The sequence below is a fragment of the Astatotilapia calliptera genome, chromosome 3 (genome assembly GCF_964374335.1).
Source record: "Astatotilapia calliptera chromosome 3, fAstCal68.1, whole genome shotgun sequence".
Lineage (NCBI taxonomy): Eukaryota > Metazoa > Chordata > Actinopteri > Cichliformes > Cichlidae > Astatotilapia > Astatotilapia calliptera.
Genome location: NC_137424.1, coordinates 23,392,389 through 23,407,926, shown reverse-complemented (window position 1 = coordinate 23,407,926; position 15,538 = coordinate 23,392,389). Strand labels below are relative to the sequence as shown.

At 56.4% G+C, this 15,538-nt stretch overlaps 10 non-coding genes and 1 pseudogene across 10 annotated transcripts; all 11 read left to right on the top strand.

Annotated features, from left to right (window-relative positions):
- The first annotated feature begins 293 nt into the window (after positions 1-293).
- Positions 294-412, top strand: LOC145426444 (5S ribosomal RNA). The gene has a single exon (XR_013907153.1). It is a non-coding gene; the product is annotated as a 5S ribosomal RNA (ribosomal RNA).
- Positions 413-1,152: 740 nt separating this feature from the next.
- Positions 1,153-1,271, top strand: LOC145426587 (5S ribosomal RNA). The gene has a single exon (XR_013907297.1). It is a non-coding gene; the product is annotated as a 5S ribosomal RNA (ribosomal RNA).
- A 1,374-nt stretch (positions 1,272-2,645) lies between these two features.
- LOC145426586 (5S ribosomal RNA) lies at positions 2,646-2,764 on the top strand. The gene has a single exon (XR_013907296.1). It is a non-coding gene; the product is annotated as a 5S ribosomal RNA (ribosomal RNA).
- Positions 2,765-3,699: 935 nt separating this feature from the next.
- On the top strand, positions 3,700-3,818 carry LOC145427403 (5S ribosomal RNA; annotated as a pseudogene).
- A 1,255-nt stretch (positions 3,819-5,073) lies between these two features.
- LOC145427036 (5S ribosomal RNA) lies at positions 5,074-5,192 on the top strand. Its single transcript, XR_013907760.1, has one exon. It is a non-coding gene; the product is annotated as a 5S ribosomal RNA (ribosomal RNA).
- A 1,177-nt stretch (positions 5,193-6,369) lies between these two features.
- Positions 6,370-6,488, top strand: LOC145426748 (5S ribosomal RNA). Its single transcript, XR_013907464.1, has one exon. It is a non-coding gene; the product is annotated as a 5S ribosomal RNA (ribosomal RNA).
- A 1,368-nt stretch (positions 6,489-7,856) lies between these two features.
- LOC145426534 (5S ribosomal RNA) lies at positions 7,857-7,975 on the top strand. The gene has a single exon (XR_013907244.1). It is a non-coding gene; the product is annotated as a 5S ribosomal RNA (ribosomal RNA).
- Positions 7,976-8,915: 940 nt separating this feature from the next.
- Positions 8,916-9,034, top strand: LOC145427671 (5S ribosomal RNA). Its single transcript, XR_013908213.1, has one exon. It is a non-coding gene; the product is annotated as a 5S ribosomal RNA (ribosomal RNA).
- Positions 9,035-10,442: 1,408 nt separating this feature from the next.
- Positions 10,443-10,561, top strand: LOC145426443 (5S ribosomal RNA). Its single transcript, XR_013907152.1, has one exon. It is a non-coding gene; the product is annotated as a 5S ribosomal RNA (ribosomal RNA).
- Positions 10,562-11,617: 1,056 nt separating this feature from the next.
- LOC145426919 (5S ribosomal RNA) lies at positions 11,618-11,736 on the top strand. The gene has a single exon (XR_013907640.1). It is a non-coding gene; the product is annotated as a 5S ribosomal RNA (ribosomal RNA).
- Positions 11,737-14,368: 2,632 nt separating this feature from the next.
- Positions 14,369-14,487, top strand: LOC145427217 (5S ribosomal RNA). Its single transcript, XR_013907949.1, has one exon. It is a non-coding gene; the product is annotated as a 5S ribosomal RNA (ribosomal RNA).
- Positions 14,488-15,538: the final 1,051 nt, after the last annotated feature.

The following is a 15,538-nucleotide window of genomic DNA, read 5'->3' as shown; positions in this document are numbered from 1 at the left end:
TCAGGCCACTCATATCACACCAGACCCTGTGCTTCTGGCCGAGGCCATCTTCACCCAACCAGGCCCTGTGCTGCTAGCTGTGGCCATGTACAACACACCAGGCCCTGTGCTGGTTCCAGAAGCCATCTTCAACAATCCAGGGCCTGTGCTGTTGGATAAATGCCAAACTGAGCCTTTGGGTTAGGGTATTATGCAAACATGCAGTTATGGTTATAGGATTGTCTTCGTAACTTCAGGTACTTGCCACCTAATCACTTGAATCCATAAATTGAGACATTGTGCTGGGGCCAGCAGCTTACGGCCATACCACCCTGAGCACGCCCGACCTCGTCTGATCTCGGAAGCTAAGCAGGGCTGGGCTTGGTTAGTACTTGGATGGGAGACTGCCTGGGAATACCTGGTGCTGTAAGCCTTTCATTTTCATGTCATTGAACTGCTTTTGATCCAGAGAAGGGGTGTATTAAAAGACCAAAAGCAGCTGCCCATTAATGAGGGCACATTAACGACACTGCTTTTGGCTTTTTTCCAATGTCTTGTGCTGCTAGCTGATGCCACCTACACCACACCAGGGCCTGAGTGACCGGCTGGGGCCACTTACACCACATCAGGGCCTGTGGCTCTGGCTGAGGCCACTTACACCACACCAGGGCCTGTGGCTGCTGGCTGAGGCCACTTACACCACACCAGGGCCTGTGGCTGCTGGCTGAGGCCACCTACACCACACCAGGGCATTAGTTGCTATTGAGGCCAATTACACCACACCAGGGCCTGTTGCTCTTGCTCAGGCCACTTACACCACACCAGGGCCTGTGGCTCTTGCTCAGGCCACTTACTCCACACCAGGGCCTGTGGCTCTTGCTCAGGCCACTCATATCACACCAGGCCCTGTGCTTCTGGCCGAGGCCATCTTCACCAAACCAGGCCCTGTGCTGCTAGCTGTGGCCATGTACAACACACCAGGCCCTGTTCTGGTTCCTGAGGCCATCTTCAACAATCCAGGGCCTGTGCTGTTGGATAAATGCTAAACTGAGCCTTTGGGTTAGGGTATTATGCAAACATGCAGGTATGGTTATAGGATTGTCTTCGTAACTTCAGGTACTTGCCACCTAATCAGTTGAATCCATAAATTGAGACATTGTGCTGGGGCCAGCAGCTTACGGCCATACCACCCTGAGCACGCCCGACCTCGTCTGATCTCGGAAGCTAAGCAGGGCTGGGCTTGGTTAGTACTTGGATGGGAGACTTCCTTGGAATACCTAGTGCTGTAAGCCTTTCATTTTCATGTCATTGAACCGCTTTTGATCCAGAGAAGGGGTGTATTAAAAGACCAAAAGCAGCTGCCCATTAATGAGGGCACATTAACGACATTGCTTTTGGCTGTTTTCCAATGTCTTGTGCTGCTAGCTGATGCCACTTACACCACACCAGGGCCAGAGTGACCGGCTGGGGCCACTTACACCACATCAGGGCCTGTGGTTGCTGGCTGAGGCCACTTACACCACACCAGGGCCTGTGGCTGCTGGCTGAGGCCACTTACACCACACCAGGGCCTGTGGCTGCTGGCTGAGGCCACCTACACCACACCAGGGCATTAGTTGCTATTGAGGCCAATTACACCACACCAGGGTCTGTGGCTCTTGCTCAGGCCACTTACACCACACCAGGGCCTGTGGCACTGGCTGAGGCCACTTACACTACACCAGGGCCTGTGGTTCTGGCTGAGGCCACTTACACCACATCAGGGCCTGTGGCTGCTGGATGAGGCGACTTACACCACACCAAGGGCCTGTGGCTGCTGGCTGAGGCCACCCACACCACACCAGGGCCTGTGGCTGCTGGCTGAGGCCACTTACACCACACCAGGGCCTGTGGCTCTTGCTCAGGCCACTCATATCACACCAGACCCTGTGGCTCTGGCTGAGGCCACTTACACCACACCAGGGCCTGTGGCTCTGGCTGAGGCCACTTACACCACATCAGGGCCTGTGGCTGCTGGATGAGGCGACTTACACCACACCAAGGGCCTGTGGCTGCTGGCTGAGGCCACCTACACCACACCAGGGCCTGTGGCTGCTGGCTGAGTCCACTTACACCACACCAAGGGCCTGTGGCTGCTGGCTGAGGCCACATACACAACACCATGGCCTTTTTTGCTTCTGAGGCCACTTACACCACACCAGGGCCTGTGGCTGCTGGCTGAGGCCACATACACCACACCAGGGCCTTAGTTGCTATTGAGGCCAATTACACCACACCAGGGCCTGTTGCTCTTGCTCAGGCCACTTACACCACACCAGGGCCTGTGGCTCTTGCTCAGGCCACTTACTCCACACCAGGGCCTGTGGCTCTTGCTCAGGCCACTCATATCACACCAGGCCCTGTGCTTCTGGCCGAGGCCATCTTCACCAAACCAGGCCCTGTGCTGCTAGCTGTGGCCATGTACAACACACCAGGCCCTGTTCTGGTTCCTGAGGCCATCTTCAACAATCCAGGGCCTGTGCTGTTGGATAAATGCTAAACTGAGCCTTTGGGTTAGGGTATTATGCAAACATGCAGGTATGGTTATAGGATTGTCTTCGTAACTTCAGGTACTTGCCACCTAATCAGTTGAATCCATAAATTGAGACATTGTGCTGGGGCCAGCAGCTTACGGCCATACCACCCTGAGCACGCCCGACCTCGTCTGATCTCGGAAGCTAAGCAGGGCTGGGCTTGGTTAGTACTTGGATGGGAGACTTCCTTGGAATACCTAGTGCTGTAAGCCTTTCATTTTCATGTCATTGAACCGCTTTTGATCCAGAGAAGGGGTGTATTAAAAGACCAAAAGCAGCTGCCCATTAATGAGGGCACATTAACGACATTGCTTTTGGCTGTTTTCCAATGTCTTGTGCTGCTAGCTGATGCCACTTACACCACACCAGGGCCAGAGTGACCGGCTGGGGCCACTTACACCACATCAGGGCCTGTGGTTGCTGGCTGAGGCCACTTACACCACACCAGGGCCTGTGGCTGCTGGCTGAGGCCACCTACACCACACCAGGGCCTTACTTGCTATTGAGGCCAATTACACCACACCAGGGTCTGTGGCTCTTGCTCAGGCCACTTACACCACACCAGGGCCTGTGGCTGCTGGATGAGGCGACTTACACCACACCAAGGCCTGTGGCTGCTGGATGAGGCCACTTACACAACACCAGGGCCTTAGTTGCTATTGAGGCCACTTACACCACACCAGGGCCTGTGGCTCTGGCTGAGGCCACTTACACCACACCACGGCCTTATTTGCTTCTGAGGCCACTTACACCACACCAGGGCCTGTGGCTCTGGCTGAGGCCACTTACACCACACCAGGGCCTGTGGCTCTTGCTCAGGCCACTTACACCACACCAGGGCCTGTGGCTCTTGCTCAGGCCACTCATATCACACCAGGCCCTGCGCTTCTGGCCGAGGCCATCTTCACCAAACCAGGCCCTGTGCTGCTAGCTGTGACCATGTACAACACACCAGGCCCTGTTCTTGTTCCTGAGGCCATCTTCAACAATCCAGGGCCTGTGCTGTTGGATAAATGCTAAACTGAGCCTTTGGGTTAGGGTATTATGCAAACATGCAGGTATGGTTATAGGATTGTCTTCGTAACTCCAGGTACTTGCCACCTAATCACTTGAATCCATAAATTGAGACATTGTGCTGTGGCCAGCAGCTTACGGCCATACCACCCTGAGCATGCCCGACCACGTCTGATCTCGGAAGCTAAGCAGGGCTGTTCTTGGTTAGTACTTGGATGGGAGACTTCCTTGGAATACCAGGTGCTGTAAGCCTTTCATTTTCATGTCTTTGAACCGCTTTTGATCCAGAGAAGGGGTGTATTAAAAGACCAAAAGCAGCTGCCCATTAATGAGGGCACATTAACGACATTGCTTTTGGCTGTTTTCCAATGTCTTGTGCTGCTAGCTGATGCCACCTACACCACACCAGGGCCTGAGTGACCGGCTGGGGCCACTTACACCACATCAGGGCCTGTGGCTGCTGGCTGAGGCCACTTACACCACACCAGGGCCTGTGGCTGCTGGCTGAGGCCACTTACACCACACCAGGGCATTAGTTGCTATTGAGGCCAATTACACCACACCAGGGTCTGTGGCTCTTGCTCAGGCCACTTACACCACACCAGGGCCTGTGGCACTGGCTGAGGCCACTTACACCACACCAGGGCCTGTGGCTGCTGGCTGAGGCCACTTACACCACACCAGGGCCTGTGGCTGCTGGCTGAGGCCACTTACACCACACCAGGGCCTGTGGCTGCTGGCTGAGGGCACTTACACCACACCAGTGCCTGTGGCTTCTGGCTGAGGCCACTTACACCACACCAGTGCCTGTGGCTCTTGCTCATGCCACTTACACCACACCAGGGCCTGTGGCTGCTGGCTGAGGGCACTTACACCACACCAGTGCCTGTGGCTGCTGGCTGAGGCCACTTACACCACACCAGGGCATTAGTTGCTATTGAGGCCACTTACACCACACCAGGGCCTGTGGCTGCTGGCTGAGGCCACATACACAACACCAGGGCCTTAGTTGCTATTGAGGCCAATTACACCACACCAGGGCCTGTGGCACTGGCTGAGGTCACTTACACCACACCAGGGCCTGTGGCTGCTGGCTGAGGCCACTTACACCACACAAGGGCCTGTGGCTGCTGGCTGAGGCCACCCACACCACACCAGGGCCTGTGGCTGCTGGCTGAGGCCACTTACACCACACCAGGGCCTGTGGCTCTTGCTCAGGCCACTCATATCACACCAGACCCTGTGCTTCTGGCCGAGGCCATCTTCACCAAACCAGGCCCTGTGCTGCTTGCTGTGGCCATGTACAACACACCAGGCCCTGTGCTGGTTCCTGAGGCCATCTTCAACAATCCAGGGCCTGTGCTGTTAGATAAATGCCAAACTGAGCCTTTGGGTTAGGGTATTATGCAAACATGCAGGTATGGTTATAGGATTGTCTTCGTAACTTCAGGTACTTGCCACCTAATCAGTTGAATCCATAAATTGAGACATTGTGCTGGGGCCAGCAGCTTACGGCCATACCACCCTGAGCACGCCCGACCTCGTCTGATCTCGGAAGCTAAGAAGGGCTGGGCTTGGTTAGTACTTGGATGGGAGACTGCCTGGGAATACCTGGTGCTGTAAGCCTTTCATTTTCATGTCATTGAACCACTTTTGATCCAGAGAAGGGGTGTATTAAAAGACCAAAAGCAGCTGCCCATTAATGAGGGCACATTAACGACACTGCTTTTGGCTGTTTTCCAATGTCTTGTGCTGCTAGCTGATGCCACCTACACCACACCAGGGCCTGAGTGACCGGCTGGGGCCACTTACACCACATCAGGGCCTGTGGCTCTGGCTGAGGCCACTTACACCACACCAGGGCCTGTGGCTCTGGCTGAGGCCACTTACACCACATCAGGGCCTGTGGCTGCTGGATGAGGCGACTTACACCACACCAAGGGCCTGTGGCTGCTGGCTGAGGCCACCCACACCACACCAGGGCCTGTGGCTGCTGGCTGAGGCCACTTACACCACACCAGGGCCTGTGGCTCTTGCTCAGGCCACTCATATCACACCAGACCCTGTGGCTCTGGCTGAGGCAACTTACACCACACCAGGGCCTGTGGCTCTGGCTGAGGCCACTTACACCACATCAGGGCCTGTGGCTGCTGGATGAGGCGACTTACACCACACCAAGGGCCTGTGGCTGCTGGCTGAGGCCACCCACACCACACCAGGGCCTGTGGCTGCTGGCTGAGGCCACTTACACCACACCAAGGGCCTGTGGCTGCTGGCTGAGGCCACATACACAACACCACGGCCTTATTTGCTTCTGAGGCCACTTACACCACACCAGGGCCTGTGGCTGCTGGCTGAGGTCACATACACCACACCAGGGCCTTAGTTGCTATTGAGGCCAATTACACCACACCAGGGCCTGTTGCTCTTGCTCAGGCCACTTACACCACACCAGGGCCTGTGGCTCTTGCTCAGGCCACTTACTCCACACCAGGGCCTGTGGCTCTTGCTCAGGCCACTCATATCACACCAGGCCCTGTGCTTCTGGCCGAGGCCATCTTCACCAAACCAGGCCCTGTGCTGCTAGCTGTGGCCATGTACAACACACCAGGCCCTGTTCTGGTTCCTGAGGCCATCTTCAACAATCCAGGGCCTGTGCTGTTGGATAAATGCTAAACTGAGCCTTTGGGTTAGGGTATTATGCAAACATGCAGTTTTGGTTATAGGATTGTCTTCGTAACTTCAGGTACTTGCCACCTAATCAGTTGAATCCATAAATTGAGACATTGTGCTGGGGCCAGCAGCTTACGGCCATACCACCCTGAGCACGCCCGACCTCGTCTGATCTCGGAAGCTAAGCAGGGCTGGGCTTGGTTAGTACTTGGATGGGAGACTTCCTTGGAATACCTGGTGCTGTAAGCCTTTCATTTTCATGTCATTGAACCGCTTTTGATCCAGAGAAGGGGTGTATTAAAAGACCAAAAGCAGCTGCCCATTAATGAGGGCACATTAACGACATTGCTTTTGGCTGTTTTCCAATGTCTTGTGCTGCTAGCTGATGCCACTTACACCACACCAGGGCCTGAGTGACCGGCTGGGGCCACTTACACCACATCAGGGCCTGTGGTTGCTGGCTGAGGCCACTTACACCACACCAGGGCCTGTGGCTGCTGGCTGAGGCCACCTACACCACACCAGGGCCTTACTTGCTATTGAGGCCAATTACACCACACCAGGGTCTGTGGCTCTTGCTCAGGCCACTTTTACCACACCAGGGCCTGTGGCTGCTGGATGAGGCGACTTACACCACACCAAGGCCTGTGGCTGCTGGATGAGGCCACTTACACCACACCAGGGCCTTAGTTGCTATTGAGGCCACTTACACCACACCAGGGCCTGTGGCTCTGGCTGAGGCCACTTACACCACACCACGGCCTTATTTGCTTCTGAGGCCACTTACACCACACCAGGGCCTGTGGCTCTGGCTGAGGCCACTTACACCACACCAGGGCCTGTGGCTCTTGCTCAGGCCACTTACTCCACACCAGGGCCTGTGGCTCTTGCTCAGGCCACTCCTATCACACCAGGCCCTGTGGCTGCTGGCCGAGGCCACTTACACCACACCAGGGCATTAGTTGCTATTGAGGCCACTTACACCACACCAGGGCCTGTGGCTGCTGGCTGAGGCCACCTACACCACACCAGGGCATTAGTTGCTATTGAGGCCAATTACACCACACCAGGGTCTGTGGCTCTTGCTCAGGCCACTTACACCACACCAGGGCCTGTGGCACTGGCTGAGGCCACTTACACCACACCAGGGCCTGTGGCTGCTGGCTGAGGCCACTTACACCACACCAGTGCCTGTGGCTTCTGGCTGAGGCCACTTACACCACACCAGGGCCTGTGGCTGCTGGCTGAGGCCACTTACACCACACCAGTGCCTGTGGCTTCTGGCTGAGGCGACTTAGACCACACCAGGGCCTGTGGCTCTTGCTCAGGCCACTCACATCACACCAGGCCCTGCGCTTCTGGCCGAGGCCATCTTCACCAAACCAGGCCCTGTGCTGCTAGCTGTGGCCATGTACAACACACCAGGCCCTGTGCTGGTTCCTGAGGCCATCTTCAACAATCCAGGGCCTGTGCTGTTAGATAAATGCTAAACTGAGCCTTTGGGTTAGGGTATTATGCAAACATGCAGGTATGGTTAAAGGATTGTCTTCGTAACTTCAGGTACTTGCCACCTAATCAGTTGAATCCATAAATTGAGACATTTTGCTGGGGCCAGCAGCTTACGGCCATACCACCCTGAGCACGCCCGAACTCGTCTGATCTCGGAAGCTAAGCAGGGCTGGGCTTGGTTAGTACTTGGATGGGAGACTACCTGGGAATACCTGGTGCTGTAAGCCTTTCATTTTCATGTCATTGAACCGCTTTTGATCCAGAGAAGGGGTGTATTAAAAGACCAAAAGCAGCTGCCCATTAATGAGGGCACATTAACGACATTGCTTTTGGCTGTTTTCCAATGTCTTGTGCTGCTAGCTGATGCCACCTACACCACACCAGGGCCTGAGTGACCGGCTGGGGCCACTTACACCACATCAGGGCCTGTGGCTGCTGGCTGAGGCCACTTACACCACACCAGGGCCTGTGGCTGCTGGCTGAGGCCACTTACACCACACCAGGGCCTGTGGCTGCTGGCTGAGGCCACCTACACCACACCAGGGCCTTAGTTGCTATTGAGGCCAATTACACCACACCAGGGTCTGTGGCTCTTGCTCAGGCCACTTACACCACACCAGGGCCTGTGGCTGCTGGCTGAGGCCACTTACACCACACCAGGGCATTAGTTGCTATTGAGGCCACTTACACCACACCAGGGCCTGTGGCTGCTGGCTGAGGCCACTTACACCACACCAGGGCCTGTGGCTGCTGGCTGAGGCCACTTACACCACACCAGGGCCTGTGGCTGCTGGCTGAGGCCACTTACACCACACCAGTGCCTGTGGCTTCTGGCTGAGGCCACTTACACCACACCAGGGCCTGTGGCTCTTGCTCAGGCCACTCACATCACACCAGGCCCTGCGCTTCTGGCCGAGGCCATCTTCACCAAACCAGGCCCTGTGCTGCTAGCTGTGGCCATGTACAACACACCAGGCCCTGTGCTGGTTCCTGAGGCCATCTTCAACAATCCAGGGCCTGTGCTGTTAGATAAATGCTAAACTGAGCCTTTGGGTTAGGGTATTATGCAAACATGCAGGTATGGTTAAAGGATTGTCTTCGTAACTTCAGGTACTTGCCACCTAATCAGTTGAATCCATAAATTGAGACATTGTGCTGGGGCCAGCAGCTTACGGCCATACCACCCTGAGCACGCCCGACCTCGTCTGATCTCGGAAGCTAAGCAGGGCTGGGCTTGGTTAGTACTTGGATGGGAGACTACCTGGGAATACCTGGTGCTGTAAGCCTTTCATTTTCATGTCATTGAACCGCTTTTGATCCAGAGAAGGGGTGTATTAAAAGACCAAAAGCAGCTGCCCATTAATGAGGGCACATTAACGACATTGCTTTTGGCTGTTTTCCAATGTCTTGTGCTGCTAGCTGATGCCACCTACACCACACCAGGGCCTGAGTGACCGGCTGGGGCCACTTACACCACATCAGGGCCTGTGGCTGCTGGCTGAGGCCACTTACACCACACCAGGGCCTGTGGCTGCTGGCTGAGGCCACTTACACCACACCAGAGCATTAGTTGCTATTGAGACCAATTACACCACACCAGGGTCTGTGGCTCTTGCTCAGGCCACTTACACCACACCAGGGCCTGTGGCACTGGCTGAGGCCACTTACACCACACCAGGGCCTGTGGCTGCTGGCTGAGGCCACCTACACCACACCAGGGCCTTAGTTGCTATTGAGGCCACTTACACCACACCAGGGCCTGTGGCAGTGGCTGAGGCCACTTACACCACACCAGGGCCTGTGGCTGCTGGCTGAGGCCACTTACACCACACCAGGGCATTAGTTGCTATTGAGGCCACTTACACCACACCAGGGCCTGTGGCTGCTGGCTGAGGCCACCTACACCACACCAGGGCATTAGTTGCTATTGAGGCCAATTACACCACACCATGGTCTGTGGCACTGGCTGAGGCCACTTACACCACACCAGGGCCTGTGGCACTGGCTGAGGCCACTTACACCACACCAGGGCCTGTGGCTGCTGGCTGAGGCCACTTACACCACACCAGGGCCTGTGGCTGCTGGCTGAGGCCACTTACACCACACCAGGGCCTGTGGCTGCTGGCTGAGGCCACTTACACCACACCAGTGCCTGTGGCTTCTGGCTGAGGCCACTTACACCACACCAGGGCCTTAGTTGCTATTGAGGCCAATTACACCACACCAGGGTCTGTGACTCTTGCTCAGGCCACTTACACCACACCAGGGCCTGTGGCACTGGCTGAGGCCACTTACACCACACCAGGGCCTGTGGCTGCTGGCTGAGGCCACTTACACCACACCAGGGCCTGTGGCTGCTGGCTGAGGCCAATTACACCACACCAGGGCCTGTGGCTCTTGCTCAGGCCACTCACATCACACCAGGCCCTGCGCTTCTGGCCGAGGCCATCTTCACCAAACCAGGCCCTGTGCTGCTAGCTGTGGCCATGTACAACACACCAGGCCCTGTGCTGGTTCCTGAGGCCATCTTCAACAATCCAGGGCCTGTGCTGTTAGATAAATGCTAAACTGAGCCTTTGGGTTAGGGTATTATGCAAACATGCAGGTATGGTTAAAGGATTGTCTTCGTAACTTCAGGTACTTGCCACCTAATCAGTTGAATCCATAAATTGAGACATTGTGCTGGGGCCAGCAGCTTACGGCCATACCACCCTGAGCACGCCCGACCTCGTCTGATCTCGGAAGCTAAGCAGGGCTGGGCTTGGTTAGTACTTGGATGGGAGACTGCCTGGGAATACCTGGTGCTGTAAGCCTTTCATTTTCATGTCATTGAACCGCTTTTGATCCAGAGAAGGGGTGTATTAAAAGACCAAAAGCAGCTGCCCATTAATGAGGGCACATTAACGACATTGCTTTTGGCTGTTTTCCAATGTCTTGTGCTGCTAGCTGATGCCACCTACACCACACCAGGGCCTGAGTGACCGGCTGGGGCCACTTACACCACATCAGGGCCTGTGGCTGCTGGCTGAGGCCACTTACACCACACCAGGGCCTGTGGCTGCTGGCTGAGGCCACTTACACCACACCAGGGCCTGTGGCTGCTGGCTGAGGCCACCTACACCACACCAGGGCCTTAGTTGCTATTGAGGCCAATTACACCACACCAGGGCCTGTGGCTGCTGGCTGAGGCCACTTACACCACACCAGGGCATTAGTTGCTATTGAGGCCACTTACACCACACCAGGGCCTGTGGCTGCTGGCTGAGGCCACCTACACCACACCAGGGCATTAGTTGCTATTGAGGCCAATTACACCACACCAGGGTCTGTGGCTCTTGCTCAGGCCACTTACACCACACCAGGGCCTGTGGCACTGGCTGAGGCCACTTACACCACACCAGGGCCTGTGGCTCTGGCTGAGGCCACTTACACCACACCAGGGCCTGTGGCTGCTGGCTGAGGCCACTTACACCACACCAGGGCCTGTGGCTGCTGGCTGAGGCCACTTACACCACACCAGTGCCTGTGGCTTCTGGCTGAGGCCACTTACACCACACCAGGGCCTGTGGCTCTTGCTCAGGCCACTCACATCACACCAGGCCCTGCGCTTCTGGCCGAGGCCATCTTCACCAAACCAGGCCCTGTGCTGCTAGCTGTGGCCATGTACAACACACCAGGCCCTGTGCTGGTTCCTGAGGCCATCTTCAACAATCCAGGGCCTGTGCTGTTAGATAAATGCTAAACTGAGCCTTTGGGTTAGGGTATTATGCAAACATGCAGGTATGGTTAAAGGATTGTCTTCGTAACTTCAGGTACTTGCCACCTAATCAGTTGAATCCATAAATTGAGACATTGTGCTGGGGCCAGCAGCTTACGGCCATACCACCCTGAGCACGCCTGACCTCGTCTGATCTCTGAAGCTAAGCAGGGCTGGGCTTGGTTAGTACTTGGATGGGAGACTACCTGGGAATACCTGGTGCTGTAAGCCTTTCATTTTCATGTCATTGAACCGCTTTTGATCCAGAGAAGGGGTGTATTAAAAGACCAAAACCAGCTGCCCATTAATGAGGGCACATTAACGACATTGCTTTTGGCTGTTTTCCAATGTCTTGTGCTGCTAGCTGATGCCACCTACACCACACCAGGGCCTGAGTGACCGGCTGGGGCCACTTACACCACATCAGGGCCTGTGGCTGCTGGCTGAGGCCACTTACACCACACCAGGGCCTGTGGCTGCTGGCTGAGGCCACTTACACCACACCAGGGCATTAGTTGCTATTGAGGCCAATTACACCACACCAGGGTCTGTGGCTCTTGCTCAGGCCACTTACACCACACCAGGGCCTGTGGCACTGGCTGAGGCCACTTACACCACACCAGGGCCTGTGGCTGCTGGCTGAGGCCACCTACACCACACCAGGGCATTAGTTGCTATTGAGGCCAATTACACCACACCAGGGTCTGTGACTCTTGCTCAGGCCACTTACACCACACCAGGGCCTGTGGCACTGGCTGAGGCCACTTACACCACACCAGGGCCTGTGGCTGCTGGCTGAGGCCACTTACACCACACCAGGGCCTGTGGCTGCTGGCTGAGGTCACTTACACCACACCAGGGCCTGTGGCTGCTGGCTGAGGCCACTTACACCACACCAGGGCCTGTGGCTGTTGGCTGAGGTCACTTACACCACACCAGGGCCTGTGGCTTCTGGCTGAGGCCACTTACACCACACCAGGGCCTGTGGCTCTTGCTCAGGCCACTTACACCACACCAGGGCCTGTGGCTGCTGGCTCAGGCCACTTACACCACACCAGGGCCTGTGGCTGCTGGCTGAGGCCACTTACACCACACCAGGGCCTGTGGCTGCTGGCTGAGGGCACTTACACCACACCAGGGCCTGTGGCTGCTGGCTGAGGCCACTTACACCACACCAGGGCCTGTGGCTGCTGGCTGAGGCCACTTACACCACACCAGGGCATTAGTTGCTATTGAGGCCCCTTACACCACACCAGGGCCTGTGGCACTGGCTGAGGCCACTTACACCACACCAGGGCCTGTGGCTGCTGGCTGAGGCCACCTACACCACACCAGGGCATTAGTTGCTATTGAGGCCAATTACACCACACCAGGGCCTGTGGCACTGGCTGAGGCCACTTACACCACACCAAGGCCTGTGGCTGCTGGCTGAGGCCACTTACACCACGCCAGGGCCTGTGGCTGCTGGCTGAGGTCACTTACACCACACCAGGGCCTGTGGCTGCTGGCTGAGGGCACTTACACCACACCAGTGCCTGTGGCTTCTGACTGAGGCCACTTACACCACACCAGGGCCTGTGGCTGCTGGCTCAGGCCACTTACACCACACCAGTGCCTGTGGCTGCTGGCTGAGGCCACTTACACCACACCAGGGCCTGTGGCTGCTGGCTGAGGCCACTTACACCACATCAGTGCCTGTGGCTGCTGGCTGAGGCCACTTACACCACACCAGGGCATTAGTTGCTATTGAGGCCCCTTACACCACACCAGGGCCTGTGGCACTGGCTGAGGCCACTTACACCACACCAGGGCCTGTGGCTGCTGGCTGAGGCCACCTACACCACACCAGGGCATTAGTTGCTATTGAGGCCAATTACACCACACCAGGGTCTGTGGCTCTTGCTCAGGCCACTTACACCACACCAGGGCCTGTGGCACTGGCTGAGGCCACTTACACCACACCAGGGCCTGTGGCTGCTGGCTGAGGCCACTTACACCACACCAGGGCATTAGTTGCTATTGAGGCCACTTACACCACACCAGGGCCTGTGGCTGCTGGCTGAGGCCACCTACACCACACCAGGGCATTAGTTGCTATTGAGGCCAATTACACCACACCAGGGTCTGTGGCTCTTGCTCAGGCCACTTACACCACACCAGGGCCTGTGGCACTGGCTGAGGCCACTTACACCACACCAGGGCCTGTGGCTCTGGCTGAGGCCACTTACACCACACCAGGGCCTGTGGCTGCTGGCTGAGGCCACTTACACCACACCAGGGCCTGTGGCTGCTGGCTGAGGCCACTTACACCACACCAGGGCCTGTGGCTGCTGGCTGAGGCCACTTACACCACACCAGTGCCTGTGGCTTCTGGCTGAGGCCACTTACACCACACCAGGGCCTTAGTTGCTATTGAGGCCAATTACACCACACCAGGGTCTGTGACTCTTGCTCAGGCCACTTACACCACACCAGGGCCTGTGGCACTGGCTGAGGCCACTTACACCACACCAGGGCCTGTGGCTGCTGGCTGAGGCCAATTACACCACACCAGGGCCTGTGGCTCTTGCTCAGGCCACTCACATCACACCAGGCCCTGCGCTTCTGGCCGAGGCCATCTTCACCAAACCAGGCCCTGTGCTGCTAGCTGTGGCCATGTACAACACACCAGGCCCTGTGCTGGTTCCTGAGGCCATCTTCAACAATCCAGGGCCTGTGCTGTTAGATAAATGCTAAACTGAGCCTTTGGGTTAGGGTATTATGCAAACATGCAGGTATGGTTAAAGGATTGTCTTCGTAACTTCAGGTACTTGCCACCTAATCAGTTGAATCCATAAATTGAGACATTGTGCTGGGGCCAGCAGCTTACGGCCATACCACCCTGAGCTCGCCCGACCTCGTCTGATCTCGGAAGCTAAGCAGGGCTGTGCTTGGTTAGTACTTGGATGGGAGACTACCTGGGAATACCTGGTGCTGTAAGCCTTTCTTTTTCATGTCATTGAACCGCTTTTGATCCAGAGAAGGGGTGTATTAAAAGACCAAAAGCAGCTGCCCATTAATGAGGGCACATTAACGACATTGATTTTGGCTGTTTTCCAATGTCTTGTGCTGCTAGCTGATGCCACCTACACCACACCAGGGCCTGAGTGACCGGCTGGGGCCACTTACACCACATCAGGGCCTGTGGCTGCTGGCTGAGGCCACTTACACCACACCAGGGCCTGTGGCTGCTGGCTGAGGCCACTTACACCACACCAGGGCATTAGTTGCTATTGAGGCCAATTACACCACACCAGGGTCTGTGGCTCTTGCTCAGGCCACTTACACCACACCAGGGCCTGTGGCACTGGCTGAGGCCACTTACACCACACCAGGGCCTGTGGCTGCTGGCTGAGGCCACTTACACCACACCAGGGCATTAGTTGCTACTACCTGGGAATACCTGGTGCTGTAAGCCTTTCATTTTCATGTCATTGAACCGCTTTTGATCCAGAGAAGGGGTGTATTAAAAGACCAAAAGCAGCTGCCCATTAATGAGGGCACATTAACGACATTGCTTTTGGCTGTTTTCCAATGTCTTGTGCTGCTAGCTGATGCCACCTACACCACACCAGGGCCTGAGTGACCGGCTGGGGCCACTTACACCACATCAGGGCCTGTGGCTGCTGGCTGAGGCCACTTACACCACACCAGGGCCTGTGGCTGCTGGCTGAGGCCACTTACACCACACCAGGGCATTAGTTGCTATTGAGGCCAATTACACCACACCAGGGTCTGTGGCTCTTGCTCAGGCCACTTACACCACATCAGGGCCTGTGGCACTGGCTGAGGCCACTTACACCACACCAGGGCATTAGTTGCTATTGAGGCCAATTACACCACACCAGGGTCTGTGACTCTTGCTCAGGCCACTTACACCACACCAGGGCCTGTGGCACTGGCTGAGGCCACTTACACCACACCAGGGCCTGTGGCTGCTGGCTGAGGCCACTTACACCACACCAGGGCCTGTGGCTGCTGGCTGAGGTCACTT